The sequence below is a fragment of the Oculina patagonica genome, chromosome 7 (genome assembly GCF_052425735.1).
Source record: "Oculina patagonica isolate OP01 chromosome 7, crgOcupat, whole genome shotgun sequence".
Lineage (NCBI taxonomy): Eukaryota > Metazoa > Cnidaria > Anthozoa > Scleractinia > Oculinidae > Oculina > Oculina patagonica.
Genome location: NC_135764.1, coordinates 3,566,287 through 3,582,690, shown reverse-complemented (window position 1 = coordinate 3,582,690; position 16,404 = coordinate 3,566,287). Strand labels below are relative to the sequence as shown.

Below are 16,404 nucleotides of genomic sequence, written 5' to 3'. Positions count from 1 at the left end.
TCTTTAACAAGTTCTCCAACGGAATTTCTTTTTAACAAACTTAAGTTAAAGAATTCGTCAAATGTGAAAACCATAAAAAATACATTTATTTATTAGCAAACGCACAAATACATCAAATCAGCTCGATTTTTATTGATGTAGAAGTATTTCTTAAATACAGTTTGTCTTTATTTGTGCACTAAGCCTTGTAGACCTCATACAATCACCAGGGGTCTTCTTTAAATTAATAATAATACTCCTCCCAACACACAGAACTTCCAAATCTAAAAACATGAAACTAATTACCAGCCGAACTATCCGCTCAACGATCGACTCCGACACGCATCCCTTCCTGCGAAAGGACCCGGTGCTTTTCTTTTCCAATTCGGCCAACGGACTGAAATCATCTAACCTGGAAGCAGACAAAAAGCGGAAAACTCTGTCTGACTCTGATCTCCGCCCGTTCATCACAAACGAATCATTTCATGGAGCACCTAGACTAACCATTGCTAACCTCTCCTCGTGATTAAGGGAACCCCATCCCTTTCCCGCAAAAATTACGGAACCAACCCGCTAACTCCCCCTTGCAGCCACTACCATTTTCATTTTTGTCCCGTCTTGCTGGGGTGGTCTTCGCTCTCTCTCTCCGACGCTTCCCTCTCTGACCCGCTCTCGCGCGCGCTCTGGCATCACAATGTCCACTCCCAGGTGGCGGGTTCGTCGCGGGCGCTTTTGCCGGTTTGGTCTCCTCCTGTCCTTTGGGATTTCTACGATTCTCTCTGCTGTTGGAGGAGCGCTCTGTGGCGGGGGTGGCGCAACTGGCCGGTTCTAGCTCGCATCGCTCTCAAAAAGCTTGGATGCGCAGAATTATTGGCGTCCGCTAGCCTGTTGAGGCTATTGTTCTTGTCTAGCGAACGTTGACAGCTGGTGAAACCTCGCAGACTTGGGGGAGCCTGATGCTGGTACCACAGTAGCTACAGCAACAGCGGGCGATGGAGCTGGCAATCTTGGGTCCTTGGGCATAGCTGGCAACACTGCACGGATTGGATATTCGCAGTTACGCAGTACTCCTTCCTTTTGATTCCTTGTCGTCGACTCGGCTCGGGACGAGCGCGCGGGCTGTGGGCACACTATTGGCTTTGGCGATGTTCCGCTGTCTTCTATCGCACTTTTCTCGTTTACTTCTTCGCTGGCGTTCTTTTGCACGTTGTCTTCTCTCTTCTTCCCTTCTTTCTGGACTTCTTTCTTTCTTTCTTTTTCTCCTTCTTTTTTTTCCCTCTTTTCTTTTTTTTTTTCTTTTCTTTTCGTTTTTTATAGGACTCTCGTAAGATAATCGGTGGCAGACACGTGCGTAGGGTTTTTGAAAATGTCGGGAAGTTTGTTGTTGATTCGCGAGTGTGGTTATTGCCTTTCTTTTTTCTTTTCCTTTTTCTTCCTGGGCACACTTTTTTTTTTCTATTTTTCCTTTTTGTGCTTTCTTCCTTTTTTTTTTCTTTTTTTTTTCCTTTGGTGTCGATTTTAATTTTCTTTTTTCGGTCGTGCGTCTTGCGGGTGCTTCCTCGGTTTCTTCCTCGGGTCTTCCCTTCCGGGCTGCCTTGCCCCGTCCTCCCCTCCCTTCCTCCCAACAACCATCCCTCTCTCTCTTCCGCTCCCCCCCCCTTTTCTTTTCAAACATTATCTGGGGTGTCCTACGTTCTTTTTTTTTTTTTTTTTGCCTGTTTGTCGTTTCTCTCTCTTTTTTTTTTTACTTTTAGCTTTTTTCGGCTGCACTTGGATCGACACGTAACATAGTATCTTGATTCGTGCTTGTTCCTTTCTTCTCTTTGTATCTACGCGGGCCCGCCTTGGGGGGCGGGACCTTGTGCCCAAGGCTGGTTGCGAAGCATCGTGGACAGCGGGATGGTCCTCTTGCTACGTTCTTTTTTCGCGCCCGTGTTCACTGATCCTTTTTTTGGATTTTTTTTTATTTATTATTATTTTGGGGTTTTTGCTCTTTTTTTGCTTTTACCTTTGCGTTCGGCTTTTTCCGTCTCTGGTCCCCCGCGTTCTGAGTTTTCTCGTTTTTTTTTGCGGTCTTTTTTTCTCTCCTTGTCCCGTTCTCGTTTTGCCCTCCTGGGGGGGCTGCGCCCCCTCCCCCCCCCCTCTACCCTCGTCTCCTTTGGGATTTTTTTTTATTTTTTATTTTTTTTTTTGCTTTTTTTTATTTTCTTTCTTTTTATCTTTCCTCCCTTATACTACTTTTCCTCTTTTCTATAGAAAGAGACCTTTTTTAGTATCTTCGTGTTTCTTTCTGCTCTCCGATTCTTCTTTAGTGTTGGGGCGCGTGATTTTGTCTTTTGTCTATTTCTTTTTTTCTGGCTGTTTCCCGTTGCGGCAGTGGAACTATGGCATTCCATTTTCTTTTTTGCGCTACCCCTTCTAGTCCGCTCAGCCTTCGTGGGTGTCTCTCTCGCTTGTTGTGTAGTCCCATACTGTCAGACTTCTGGGCTCTGTTCTTCAGACGACTTTCTGATAAGAGAGAGAGATCCTCTTCTCTCCGCATTCGCGTCTCCCTTTCCTTTTGATTTCTTTTTCTTGAGGGTCAGACTTTTTTTTTTTGCTGCGCTTGCTGGCTTCTCTTCCTTCCCCTCTCCGCTCCCCTGTGGCTCTTTCGGGTCGCCGTTCTTTTTCTATATTGGGACTGTGGGCTGGACTTCTACTCCGTCTCTACTACTTTATTTTTTTTATGATTTTTATTTTTTTTTTTTTCTTCCTCGTTTTCTATTCTTTCTCTGGCGTCCCTAACTGAGACTTTCGTTTTTTATATTTTCTCCCCCGTTTTTTTTTTTTCCCTCTTCTTCAGAACTTTGCTTTCTCTTTTTTTCGGTACGTGGCTAGCGCCAAACGGAGACATGGTTACCTTTTGGAGTAATCCGTTTAATGATCCGACAGTTCACAACTTGAACCTCGTGCTTCTTTTCGCTGGCCGCCTTTTTTTCGGTCGCGACTGCGCAAAACGGAGACGTGGTTACCTTTTGGAGTATTAAGCCGTATTAAGCCGTAATTTTAAGTGATCCGAAGTTCACTAACTTAAACCTCGCTTTCTATCTTTTCGCTGGCCGCCTACGCTCACTCCCTTCAAACGCTCAAAATGTTTTCGGTTGTAGAGAAACAGCCTGCAGAAAAGGCGGCTCTGTGGTTCTTGGTGTAGAGTAAGGCAAGAATTGTGCGGTAGTCGGTAGTTAGCAACACGTCCAGTCGGCTATTATGCTCTGGCGCTTTGGCGGTTTAAGCCAATTTTGAGTGTCGGTTTGCGGGTACATTTAAATCAGAAGAAAACAAAAGCAATTTGCGGTCAAGGAAGAATAAAATATGGCGGTTTGTGGACTGACACCCCAATAGACCCTCTTAAACTTTAGCTAAAGCTTACTACGCCAGTGGTTTTCCGCACGCAGACAACTTCTATATACAATGCACCTAGAATATAAACTCGAACCCTAAGGAGAAGCGAAAACTAGTTAACGAATGTGGAATCAAATGCAGGAAATGTTTTGAAAAATCGTAGCACGCGCTTGCAGAACTGGACCGGCGCGTCATAATAAAACGAAGGACTTTATTGAAAGTCTATTACGTCCCCAGCTGACCGTGACACTGAAGATGCAGGAGACGGGGCCTACGGTTAATAAGCAATTATTGGATGAGGTTGAGCATGATATCGTGAATTATCAAACCGGTCTGTTATCTCCTCAGCCTTCGGCTTCGGCAGATAACACAGACACGAGGTTTTGATAATTCACGATTTCATCAAAAACCGAATTCAATAATTGTTTTATTATACGTTTTCAAACAATTTGCAAACGAAGACTTTTCAGTTTATCCGATGCAAAATGGCTTTAATTCAAAATAAGCACTTACATAATGTGGTTCCTCCAGGTCCTTCTCCCTCAAATAACCATTCAAATTTTTACACTTGTGTTTTTGTTTTCTTGGTGTTTTTATAATCTTTGTTCGCGATCAAAACTTTCATTCCTCGTCGGAAACGGAGGCGAATCGCTCAGCCATATTTTCAAAAGTTTGAAAGCGCTAACACTGCACGGACGAGGGGCTTGGAAACTAGGCGGACTTTGAACTCAACATGATAACCCAATATCTGCTGCAGATATTGGGTTATCATGTCAGTTCACTGCTACTGTATATTGACTGAATGCTCTCGACCAATCACATGTTTCAAAGTAATACTAATGTATAATATCGTCCTTATCCGAGAAGACTAGAATATCTAGCCATTCATTGTAAAGGCAGCATATTCTTCTCAGTTTAAAATTTTTTCTTATTGCACAGGGCAATTCACCGAAATTGATTGACATTTCTGCTTACCCGCCGAAATTATTGAAATTATCCCAATAGACCATTTGCATTATGACGTAAATGCGCAGACTTCTGGTAGTTGTAGTTAAGTTCGCGGGAAATTTTGAATCGTCATCAAGCCCGCTAGCCCAAGAAAATCGTGATGGAGATAAAGAAAACTACCCTCACTAAAGAAGACGTCCCTGTGGCGTCATTTAAAAGGCAAAAAGCAAGCTCTCAGTATAAAACCAAGTCCGTTTTAATGAAAAAAGTGATGCAAGATATCGTTTATTTGCTTGGTTGCGTTTTGTTGTGAAGTTTCAACGAGTGTTTCAAATCCTCCAGTGGAGTCTCAGTCGCGCGGTTATTTATTTAAGTTCCTAAAACATTTGCTTGCAAGGTAATACATTTTTTTATTTTCAAATAATTTACGAAGACGCGATATTTTACCCTTTCTAAACTTGAGGCTCATCGTTCGAGTCTCATCGCTCATCAAAAGTGAAAACGTAAAAAAATTATATTTGCTCACTCCTAATCAACGAGTTAACATTTCCAGTACAAAAAACAAGCTTTTTGTTAAGAAAATGTCTGAAAGTTTGAAACTTCGCTCTATCTTCCCGGTTTCTTTACCCGCCGGCTTCGACCGTGCTGAGTGTGAAGCTCCTGCCTTTCTTCACATTTTCAATCCTACTCCCTTCAAGCTGTCGTGGCTGGGGGGTCGCCCGCCTTCGCATCGCGGTCCTTTCCGCGCGCGTGCTCCCTTGCGCTTCCCCGTCTCGCGCCATTCTTGGGCTGGGCGGCCGCGGGCGCTCGCGTCCTGGCGCTCGGGCGCGCTGCTTCGGCGGGCCGCGCTGGTTCTGTGTTCGCCTTGTTTCTTCGTTCGGCTGTTTGCCCGGAAGCGAAGCTTCGAGGGCAATATGCTAGTTTTAGAACATCAAATTCAGGGGTTCATCCGTTTCCGAGTCTATTGTTTTTATTGTTCACCACTAAATTTTCTTCCGCGCGCACATACAAAACAACATCGTAAATTATTTTTACTTTTGAGGATAAAAAACTCAATTGAGCCGAATTTAACAAACGAAACAAAACAGACGAGAAACCCACTAAATGCAATAATTTGGTTGGGTTTTTTTGTCTGCAGGCGGCTTGTTTACAAAAAACAGTCACGGGCGGGCACTATCGATCCGGGCATTTTTTCACGGGAGGGCACTATGGGCTGATAGTGCCCTCCGGCGGACGGGCACTATCGCGTCACGTGTTCAATTTAAACCAATCAGAATCGGAGAAAATTTAGTGGTGAACTATAATCGCCGATAGAAAACAGTCGCGCGCGCGAGTAGCTTTTTAAGTGGTAAATTTTCTTATTTTTTGTCTTCAAAGTGCACAATATTGTATGTTGTGGACTACAATCCTTTAGAGTTTCTACTAAAACAATTAGACTACTGCCCTCGTTTTCTATGAGCGATAGTCAACTCGGCTGCGCCTCGTTGACTATTTGCTCATGAAAACTCGGGCTCGTAGTCTAATTGTTAATTACTTGTGGTCGAAATTTTAATCAGTCAGCTATAACAGTGGAAGTACGCAGGTGAAAGAAACCGGCAAAATAGTGTTTATTAAAATCAGTTAGAAGACAAATAGTTTTTTAGGTCTTTTTCCCTATCGTTTCTCTGTCCGTTATAAATCGCAATACAAAAGTCCACATGAGTACTTAAAATTCGACTGTGTATTTGTAATAAAGTGAAGTAGAAATATTTTTGAATTGTTTAGATTGTTTTTATCATCTTTTGGTGATTTGAAGCGTACGAGAGCGGTACCGGTTGTATGAGTATAAGTTTTAGACTCGTGCATAGAGCTCCTGATAGAATACAATTAATTACACAAGGAGTGCAAATTCGATCGACATCGAAGAATCGGGTACCGCCTCTGGAATGTAGTTGAAAAATATATTTCCCTGATTCGTTTTCATCAGAGCTCTCGGTCCTCAAAAGCGAACAGTCTTCGAACTTTAGTATGACCTAATTTGAGTCCGATCAGTTCACGCTGTTTTTCTTTTAAACTATGTGCTAGAATATTAAATTAGGTCGTAAATTTGCCGATTTACTATGATCTGTACCACCAGCCGGACAATTTCTGCAATTTTCACTGAAATTGGTCAAATTATTACCTATGCCCTCCCCAGAAAGCAAAAAGTGTTCCAATAGAAAACTTCATGTGGGGTACACCCAAAGAAATACTTCGAAATAATACTCCGGAAGGCGAAGCCATAGACAACGTGAAATGAAATTTTTTTTTTACATCTTGACTTCACATGTTTTTAATGAAATAAATGCTTCTTAAAACAGTTCATTCAATAAATTAAATTTCCACTTCACGTTGTCTTTGGCTCCGCCTCGTGATTTCCGAAGAATTTGACGTTCTGGCCCAGATTTTTTTGTTTTGGCCTCTGTGGGACAGTCCGTTAAGGGCAATTAGTCGGTACGTCATGTATGTGGACCCAACCCGTCGTTCCCAGACCCTGTGCCGTGAGATCCCTTATGCAGAATGCAAACTTTTATCTACCAATGAAAATGCGTTGTGATTAGGGCTGTCCACAAGTTGCTCGAAATTTCCCCAAAAAAGGCTTGAACTTTCTCAAAAAGTTGCTCGAAGGTTGCTCCAAAAAATCCAATGTAAAAAGTTGCTTTTCAGTGAAAACGTTGCTCAAAAGTTGCTGTTGCGGGCCCATCCAAGTGAAACCAGATAGCCTGACACTCAGGTTATTTTATCATATGCAAATATGTTTATAGGCGAAACGAATTTAAACCGCTGAACTTCACTAGCTTTCACTGTCAAGCGTCTATTGAAGGAAATAAAGTAGAGCGCTATTCCCATCGACTGAAAAAGGAACATAATATTCAATACGCAGAACATTTGTACTCACGGTTATCAAAAAATCACATTCCGCATTAATGATTGCGTGGCTTTCTCGCGGCTTTCTCGCTGAATTGATTTATTAAAGGCGTAAAAATCTTCACAAAAATATCTGAAAAAGCTCATAAATGCACTCAATTTGAATCAAACATATTTCTCGTAATTACAAGAGATAATGTTAATCGCGTATATAAAAGAAGTTTAAAATATTTTGCATAAATGATTGATGTGCGTGCTTTTCTCGCAGCATTGTCTAAGTTATTCAAGGCATAAAAGTCTTCACAAAATTTTTGAAAAATTCCTTAATGCTTTCGGTTTGAATCGAAAATCATAAATTATTTCCCGGAGCTGCGAGGAATAAATTTTGATCGCGCATATAAAAAGAAGTGTGAAATGAAACACTCATAATTTTGCAGTTGGTCCGTTGAAGTACGAAATGTGAGGCGAGCGGCGGTCTACTTCTTTCTTCATGTGCTTTCTTCAGATAAGTCCGCGGTTTCTGTCTTTCTTTGTGTCAGTGTTATTCGTTTAGTTACTATGTATAAAGCTTTAGTTTTTGGAATTTCGCTAGCCTTTAATTTTTGGCCTTAAAACGGTCTAATACTAACAGTTGCTTCGCGAAATTCAGCCGAGTTGTTCTTTGGCCAGCACGCAGCGGTAAACGTTTAGCTACGTTTGAGCTAACAAGCTGTTGGAAATACTGGGTCACCAAACACTTATATTTTCCTGTGAGTACAATTACTGCATGATTCTGTTCAACTGGCCAAGCGCAATGTTGTCCTTTCACAGTTTTTCGGTTGGTTCGCAGTTTGTAGCTTTCCATTTGGAGCACTGCCGTATACATTCAGTGTACATTTTAACTCTTGTAGCAATACTCCATTCAGTTTTCATAACCCTGTTAGCAGTCGCTCCAAAAAAAAATATTCCATACGCTGAGAGAGTTACTAGCACTTATTAGGATCGAGCGAGAAAGTATAAAATTTGCTTATTACAGTTAGCTGATGTTGGTGTATTGTAGTTTGTTGTTCGTTTTGCGCAGGATATGAGTTTTGAAGAAATGTATTACAGCAATTCTGGTTCTTGGTTTCAGGGTAGACTGATCATTTCTTTGTGGATATTTGGCTGTTGAGCCAAATCCCGGCGCCTCGCCGTTTCAAAGAGTTGAGGTTTGTTTTTGAACTGTTTAATCTCTTGAAGTCAGAAATATCTATGTGAGATCAATTTGCCAACGCTTTCAAAAGTCGCTGCAAATTTTTTTCAAATATTACACTTTAAAATATACACAATAACTAATGCCGTTTCCTCCGTTTTCTCCAGCTGCCAGAACAGAGATCAGTGCTGTGTAACTTCAAGAAAGAGCTTGAATTCTCGAGCAGTCGTTCAAAATCTGGCCTGCGCTCTTCGCCTCTGGCTCCAGTTGACAATTGGAAGCATCTTTCAGATAAGTCAATCATAATTTGTATATTTTTTTTGTTGTTTACAATTTTTAAACCGAGTTTTGGTTCTTACTTCTAGAGTGTATACTGTCGAGTGTCTTTCAGTTTACCAATTCATTATCGCTTTGATGTGACACCAATTTCTTAAGAGTAACATAAATAATATTTGTTAGCTGGGCATGAAAGGTTACACAAGAGGGGACATGTTCCAACGACACAACATTTAGCGCATAGCGGGGACTTGCTAATGCCTATAAAACTACATCTCCGCATTCAAAACTTAGAAGCAAATGTAAGTAAATGTGTTGAAAGAAAGAAGGAAAGCAAGTTATGTTGATATTTCATGCGTTTACTCCAGGTTAAAAAAAGATGTACGAAAAAAAAGTGCTTGGGCTCCTGAGTGCAATTATTTTGGATCGAATTGTGAAGCTCTTGGACTCTGACGCCGTTGACAACTGGGAACATCTTTTTTCAGATAAGTATATTATAGTTTTCTTATTTTTCTTGTCATTTACCATGATTATAGACTGAGAAGCGAACATAATGTCCCTGTTTTCTTTCATTACTAAAAATAAAGACAACCATTTTGTCGAGAATAATCATAAGGAGAAAATTATCGAAAAGGAATAAAAGGCGCGAAAACAACACAAAATGTCAAATATGAATTACCTAATTACAGGAATATTACGAAGCATTTTAACAACGCGAACAAAATCTACGCGTAATTTTCGAAAAGCTATGTTTACCTGCATGCATTTAATTAACGCGAATTTGATGCTTTATGCTTAAAAATTTCTATGGCTACCTGCGTTTTTGTCAAGACAAAACAACAACGTCGAACAACAGAATACCACAGAAAGGACAAGAAACATTTATCGTTAATTTCTAGGGTACACATTTCCCTTGTTTACTCCAGGTTGGACAGAGATGAAAATAAAGTGAGATGAAAATAAAGTGTATGGTCTTCTACGTGCAAACATTTTGGATGGAAGTGGCGATATCTGTAGCTCTTGGACTCTGGCGCAAGATGACAATTCAGAAGCATCTTATTTCAGATAAGTACAGCATAGTTTTCTAATTTACTCTGTTATTTACTATTTCAGTTTCGGAATTTTCAAAATAAAAAGCGTTTCTTTTCAATATTGATAAATTTTCATATTACTCTTCATTTATTACCAAATTCTACGAACCAACATAATAACAAATGTAGGCAAGAAAATCAGCAATAAGAATAATTATTACTTTGAGCCTATATAGGGCGGAAAGGGTTAAAATGACTAGTTCTTTATTTTCGGAGGTCAAAGTTAGACTGTCAAAAATTGTTGTATTAAATTTTCAGTGCTAAATCAGAGTCTTGATCGAAAACGAAAAACGTGTTTGAATAAGTTACGAAAAAGAAATTGTTTTTTAACCAAACAAAAGCATTTGGTGGAATTCAAATGAAAATCATAGATATCACATATAGTTGCTTTTTTTGTAAACTCTAGTGTATCAAAATTGTTAATTTTGATTTATTTTTCTACTAAGTATTTAGGTGATGCATATGTGATATAAAAGAAAAAACTCATGAAGGATATTGTCTCGATAAACTTCCAAATTTACAGAAATAACATTAAAAGAAATGTACAGCAATAAGAAGAGACTAGATTCGAATGATAAAAAATCCCTTTCGTAATTTTGAACTCCTTTTTTCAACCAACCCAGCTTGTTCGAAGGACTTTTCCCTTGGTAATTTCCAAGGAACGAGGATGGCTTTTCAACCAAATTAAACAAGAATTAAAGAAAGTCATGATCTTTCACTTCAAAGATCAATGCAATTAAAAGGCTAAAGATAGCTTGCACTTGCTACTACTCGTTTTGTTTGTAAAACAATGATATACAGTGAATTGAACGTATCTTTCCAGACGATTTGCATTAGGAATGAAACCAAGTTTTTCTAGTATCAGTAATTTATCATTTATTAACTAAAGGAAAGTCATAAGCTCTAGATACGTGAATGACTGCTAGCTAAAATTTTGAAAAAAGGCCCTAAAATAAATATGAATATTTTTTTTAAAAAAAAATCAAGTCCAGAAACCAAGTGTCTTTGAAATGTTTTATTTTACAACTTTATGTTTCACGTCATAAAATCCCAGCCTAACTTAATGGGTTTTTGTCGTTAGACCAGCTGATATAAAGAAGGACACTTAAAGAATGATTTGTAGAATTCTTACGATATTGAGCTATACTTTGCACAGATTCAAAGATGTACACAGAAAAGAATGCACTTTTTCAGATATGTCCAGGATTGAACGCTAATGAGATTCGCGTTCCTCATGATAGCCATCACAAAGTGTCCTTGCTAATAAAAGTTCACCAAAACACATCAAAACTTGTCAAATATGAAGTAATATAGAAATGTCAAATAACACAGTCAAACATGAAGTACTCATTAAACAATACTTGTGTTCAATCCTGGACATAAGTGCAATTTTTTGCACACTGTTACAATTCGGCAAGAACAATCTCAAGGAAAAAATCTCTTGACAAAACGCTTTTCGGTGGTTCTCTTTTTGGATGTGGTGGGCGCTATCATATGGGGCACTTTTCCCAAATCGTTTTACCAGGATCGTGCTTGGAGGGATAATGTTGTAGGACTTTCAATGAAATTCATTGCCCCCAAAACGCCACTAGGAGAGGTCGGAAATCTGTTAGGATTGTATTTGACATTAGTTGTGGCATGGGCAACATCAGAGCGTACATTTTTTACCCTACAACGTCTAAAAAACAACCTAAAAAGCACCACGAAGCAGGATCGTCTGAACTGTGGGAAATTGAGTAGGGGGATGCGTTCTCCCGGGGGTGTGGGGTATGCGCTTGGCTTGGAGAACGATGAGCCTTCCACGTCTCAAAACGCTCCGCTGCCTCTGATCTGAGATTTTGGGGACTTAGTTTTTCGGGGTAGGGGCGATGTTTTGGAAGTCTTAAGTCCTTTGAGTTACGTGGCGTGAGTTTTTCATTGTGCGTGCGTGAAAAGTTGAAATGCATTTTATCACAAATTATCATTTACAAACTAATTAAGGAAAAAAACATATATAGGAACATCGTTTTCATCATCATACCGATTCATGTTGACAGTTCAAATTTATGTCTTTGCTTCCAGTTTTCAATCTTACCTCTTTGCATTGGAAAGCCAAAACTTTTCCGTTTGAGTCTTGTGAAATTAAAATAATATTTGTCCAAAATAATAAGTAGATTAATTAAGTGACCAGGCCAAAATGTCTTCTCTGAACTTCCCGTGAAAATCCAGTGAAAATAAGTATTTTTTCTGCCTTTGTTTTTAGTGTTGTTTGAAGACGTTCTGAATTCACACACAGATTAATTTCGGCACCAACTCTCGGAAACGAAATAGTGATTTTCCTCATCTTTGAAGGTAAAGAGAAATATCATTCAATAGCTTGAAAAATGTTTAATTTAAGATTTCTTTATCTAGCAGCATAATTGTCAAGTAGTATCGCTTATGCAGAATGCAAACTTTTATCTACCAATGAAAATGCGTTGTGATTAGGGCTGCCCACAAGTTGCTCGAAATTTCCCCAAAAAAGGCTTGAACTTTCTCAAAAAGTTGCTCGAAGATTGCTCCAAAAAATCCAATGTAAAAAGTTACTTTTCAGTGAAAACGTTGCTCGAAAGTTGCTGTTGCAGGCCCATCCTCGTAAAACCAGATAGCCTGAGTATCAGGCTTTCAGAAAAGCCTGACACGAGAAATATCATTCAATAGCTTGAAAAATGTTTAATTTAAGATTTATTTATCTAACAGCATAATTGTCAAGTAGTATCGCTTTTGGATACTACACTTAAGAACGAGATACGAATTAAAGTGAATAAATACAACACAGTCCAGTTAACAATGAACTTTAAATATTTTCACTCGTGATTGGCAGAGAAATGAATCCACAAAATAATGGTAATTGTTTCTTTGTAGTCATGTGGCAAAAGTCGACGAAAGCTGTTTGGGGGCATTATCGTTTACACAAGAAGAAAATTTGTACAACTTGCTAAAAAACTCTAACTCTGTCATTCGTCGTCGCAAAGTTTTAAATCTGATTTAGATTTTTTGAACATTGAATGCATGACACAAGTTCACTTTTGTTCGTCAAACACGAAATGTCGTTGCTTCTTCAATTAGCATTTATTACTTTGAACTATTAAATAAATCAGTAATCTCCAGGCGTTTTCAAATTTGTTTGTTGTAGCCTCGTTCATTTCTGGATTGCCACAAAAGTTACAAAGGCCAAAGTGTTCAAAAACAGGTTGTTTTAAAGCAGGCTAAAGCTGAAAATTCAAGTTATCTTTATAGCTTTATTCATCTTGTTTCAAAATGTTTATCGTTCTTAATTTACATTCCAGTTTCACACTGTTCCAATTAAACAACGTGGAACAAAAAGAATTCAGATGAACGATTATCTGACCACATTGTATTCAAAGTGAACTAATACTGGAATAACTTAATGCTGCTTTGAACAACAAGGCCTGGATATGGTAACAATTCAAGGGCACAGTCACTACCCCCCCCCCCCCGGGGGGGATTACTCCCTATAATGGCCTATACGAAGAGGCTCCGCCCGAAAGGGGTACCTTTATCAGGCTTCAGGTATATAAAAGGTAGGGATTTCACAAGTTTAGGTATACGAAAGGGTATGAAAATCTCTCACTTAGGTTTTTAAAAGGGCCCTCAATTAAAATATTTCGAACAGTTGAAATTTATAGATGTTTCCTATTAGTTTATTAAGCGCTACATGAAAATGACAAGAAAACGTCGTGTTCTAAGACTTTGCCATGTCTTTCAGGTATATCAAAGGGGTACCTTTTTCCAGTAAAAGGAATACGAAAGGGGTCAGTAATAATAGTTTACATGACTTCTGAACAGTAATAAGCAATGAGAAAAAGAATTAAGGAAGTACGAGAAAATCCACGAAAAAATCAACTTTCACAGGATAATTGAAATTTTAGACTTGACTTTGTTGGAAGGTTTAATTAATTTTAAAATGCCATTGCGATATCAATAGTAGTGAAACTTTCTCATCTATTTAAAAACTCACTTAGCTTTGGTTAAAAATCTAAACAGAAAAGAATCGAATTGCAAACTTCTGTGTTACTGTTTCAAATATCTTAGCAAAAAAAATCATTTCTAACAACACCAAACATCGAAAACAAATTTCAAAGGTCCACTGAATTCCACAGAATCGTTTAAAAGATGATAGCTACAAATGAAATTTTACGAGTTTTAGAACTATAGTTTACATCGTTCTTGCGAACTTTGAAATTCATTTTCTAAGGCTTTGATAAGAAATTGTTGTTGGTGTTATCACAGATAATTACTTACATCTTTATAGCTTTTAAAAGGAAAAAAAATAAAAACAGGATTAAATTTCTTCTGCTATTTTTTGTACTTGATTTTTGTCTTACTTAAACAAATATTACTCGATTTCCTGACGCATTCCGTCTTAATTTGTACGTATCTGTTAATCCCACAGAAATGCACGTATCAATCACAAGAATCCAATTGCTACAAACTGCATAACTTCTTGCCTTCAAGAAACATCGATCACAGGGTAAGTGATTTATTTTGAAGCAAAATAAAGTACAACACATTACCTATTTACAGCAGATTGTTGGTAACTTCACAGAAAAATCCTTACATCTTTGAGTTCACGAATTTGCTTTCCAATGTACCGATTTTCTTTTTGTTTGTCGACAGGCACAAAGCTTGAGACGAGAGGGAAAATGCAAGGAAATGAACAGTAAAGGATCGCAACAGTTACTTGACCTTACTTTAACTTTCAAAAACACATCCGAAAAACATGACGACGTTAGCTCATTTTCACAAGACCAAAAAAACACTACTATGATATTCAATCTTAACGTATCTTTTTTTTGTACATTAGAATATTGAGATAACACGAATTGTCTTTAAGATAAGCCACAAGATACATTTTAAAAAGCTACCCTTTGTAAAGAAGGTGAAAAGAGCAAAATAAAAATGGCAAATAAAATGCTCTTTCAAACCTTCTACTAAAAAAATTTGAGCAGCTAAACATAAACGAAAAACGTAGCCGCTCAGCCATAAAGGCTAAGAGCGGCAAAAACTTGTGTCCTTGTCACTTACTTTAATTTTAAAATTGGGCGGGTATTAGAAAAAAGAGGAGAAAGGGTGTACTCCCACTCACCCTTCTCCCCCTCCACTCGGAGAAGGAGAGAGCGAGGGGGAGGTACTCCCACTCACCCTTCTCCCCCTCCACTCGGAGAAGGAGAGAGCGAGGGGGAGGTACTCCCACTCACCCTTCTCCCCCTCCACTCGGAGAAGGAGAGAGCGAGGGGGAGGTACTCCCACTCACCCTTCTCCCCCTCCACTCGGAGAAGGAGAGAGCGAGGGGGAGGTACTCCCACTCACCCTTCTCCCCCCTCCACTCGGAGAAGGAGAGAGCGAGGGGGAGGTACTCCCACTCACCCTTCTCCCCCTCCACTCGGAGAAGGAGAGAGCGAGGGGGAGGTACTCCCACTCACCCTTCTCCCCCTCCACTCGGAGAAGGAGAGAGCGAGGGGGAGGTACTCCCACTCACCCTTCTCCCCCTCCACTCGGAGAAGGAGAGAGCGAGGGGGAGGTACTCCCACTCACCCTTCTCCCCCTCCACTCGGAGAAGGAGAGAGCGAGGGGGAGGTACTCCCACTCACCCTTCTCCCCCCTCCACTCGGAGAAGGAGAGAGCGAGGGGGAGGTACTCCCACTCACCCTTCTCCCCCTCCACTCGGAGAAGGAGAGAGCGAGGGGGAGGTACTCCCACTCACCCTTCTCCCCCTCCACTCGGAGAAGGAGAGAGCGAGGGGGAGGTACTCCCACTCACCCTTCTCCCCCTCCACTCGGAGAAGGAGAGAGCGAGGGGGAGGTACTCCCACTCACCCTTCTCCCCCTCCACTCGGAGAAGGAGAGAGCGAGGGGGAGGTACTCCCACTCACCCTTCTCCCCCTCCACTCGGAGAAGGAGAGAGCGAGGGGGAGGTACTCCCACTCACCCTTCTCCCCCCTCCACTCGGAGAAGGAGAGAGCGAGGGGGAGGTACTCCCACTCACCCTTCTCCCCCTCCACTCGGAGAAGGAGAGAGCGAGGGGGAGGTACTCCCACTCACCCTTCTCCCCCTCCACTCGGAGAAGGAGAGAGCGAGGGGGAGGTACTCCCACTCACCCTTCTCCCCCTCCACTCGGAGAAGGAGAGAGCGAGGGGGAGGTACTCCCACTCACCCTTCTCCCCCTCCACTCGGAGAAGGAGAGAGCGAGGGGGAGGTACTCCCACTCACCCTTCTCCCCCTCCACTCGGAGAAGGAGAGAGCGAGGGGGAGGTACTCCCACTCACCCTTCTCCCCCTCCACTCGGAGAAGGAGAGAGCGAGGGGGAGGTACTCCCACTCACCCTTCTCCCCCTCCACTCGGAGAAGGAGAGAGCGAGGGGGAGGTACTCCCACTCACCCTTCTCCCCCTCCACTCGGAGAAGGAGAGAGCGAGGGGGAGGTACTCCCACTCACCCTTCTCCCCCTCCACTCGGAGAAGGAGAGAGCGAGGGGGAGGTACTCCCACTCACCCTTCTCCCCCTCCACTCGGAGAAGGAGAGAGCGAGGGGGAGGTACTCCCACTCACCCTTCTCCCCCTCCACTCGGAGAAGGAGAGAGCGAGGGGGAGGTACTCCCACTCACCCTTCTCCCCCTCCACTCGGAGAAGGAGA

At 41.0% G+C, this 16,404-nt stretch overlaps 1 protein-coding gene and 1 long non-coding RNA gene across 2 annotated transcripts in view; one reads left to right on the top strand and one right to left on the bottom strand.

The window, feature by feature from the left end:
• LOC144660223 (uncharacterized) overlaps nt 1-16,404 on the bottom strand; it is a 28,514-nt gene that overhangs the window by 4,042 nt on the left and 8,068 nt on the right. The gene's annotated exons all lie outside the window — the stretch shown is intronic.
• Nucleotides 13,776-14,519, top strand: LOC144660333 (uncharacterized). Its single transcript, XR_013572078.1, has 2 exons — nt 13,776-14,245; nt 14,392-14,519. It is a non-coding gene; the product is annotated as an uncharacterized LOC144660333 (long non-coding RNA).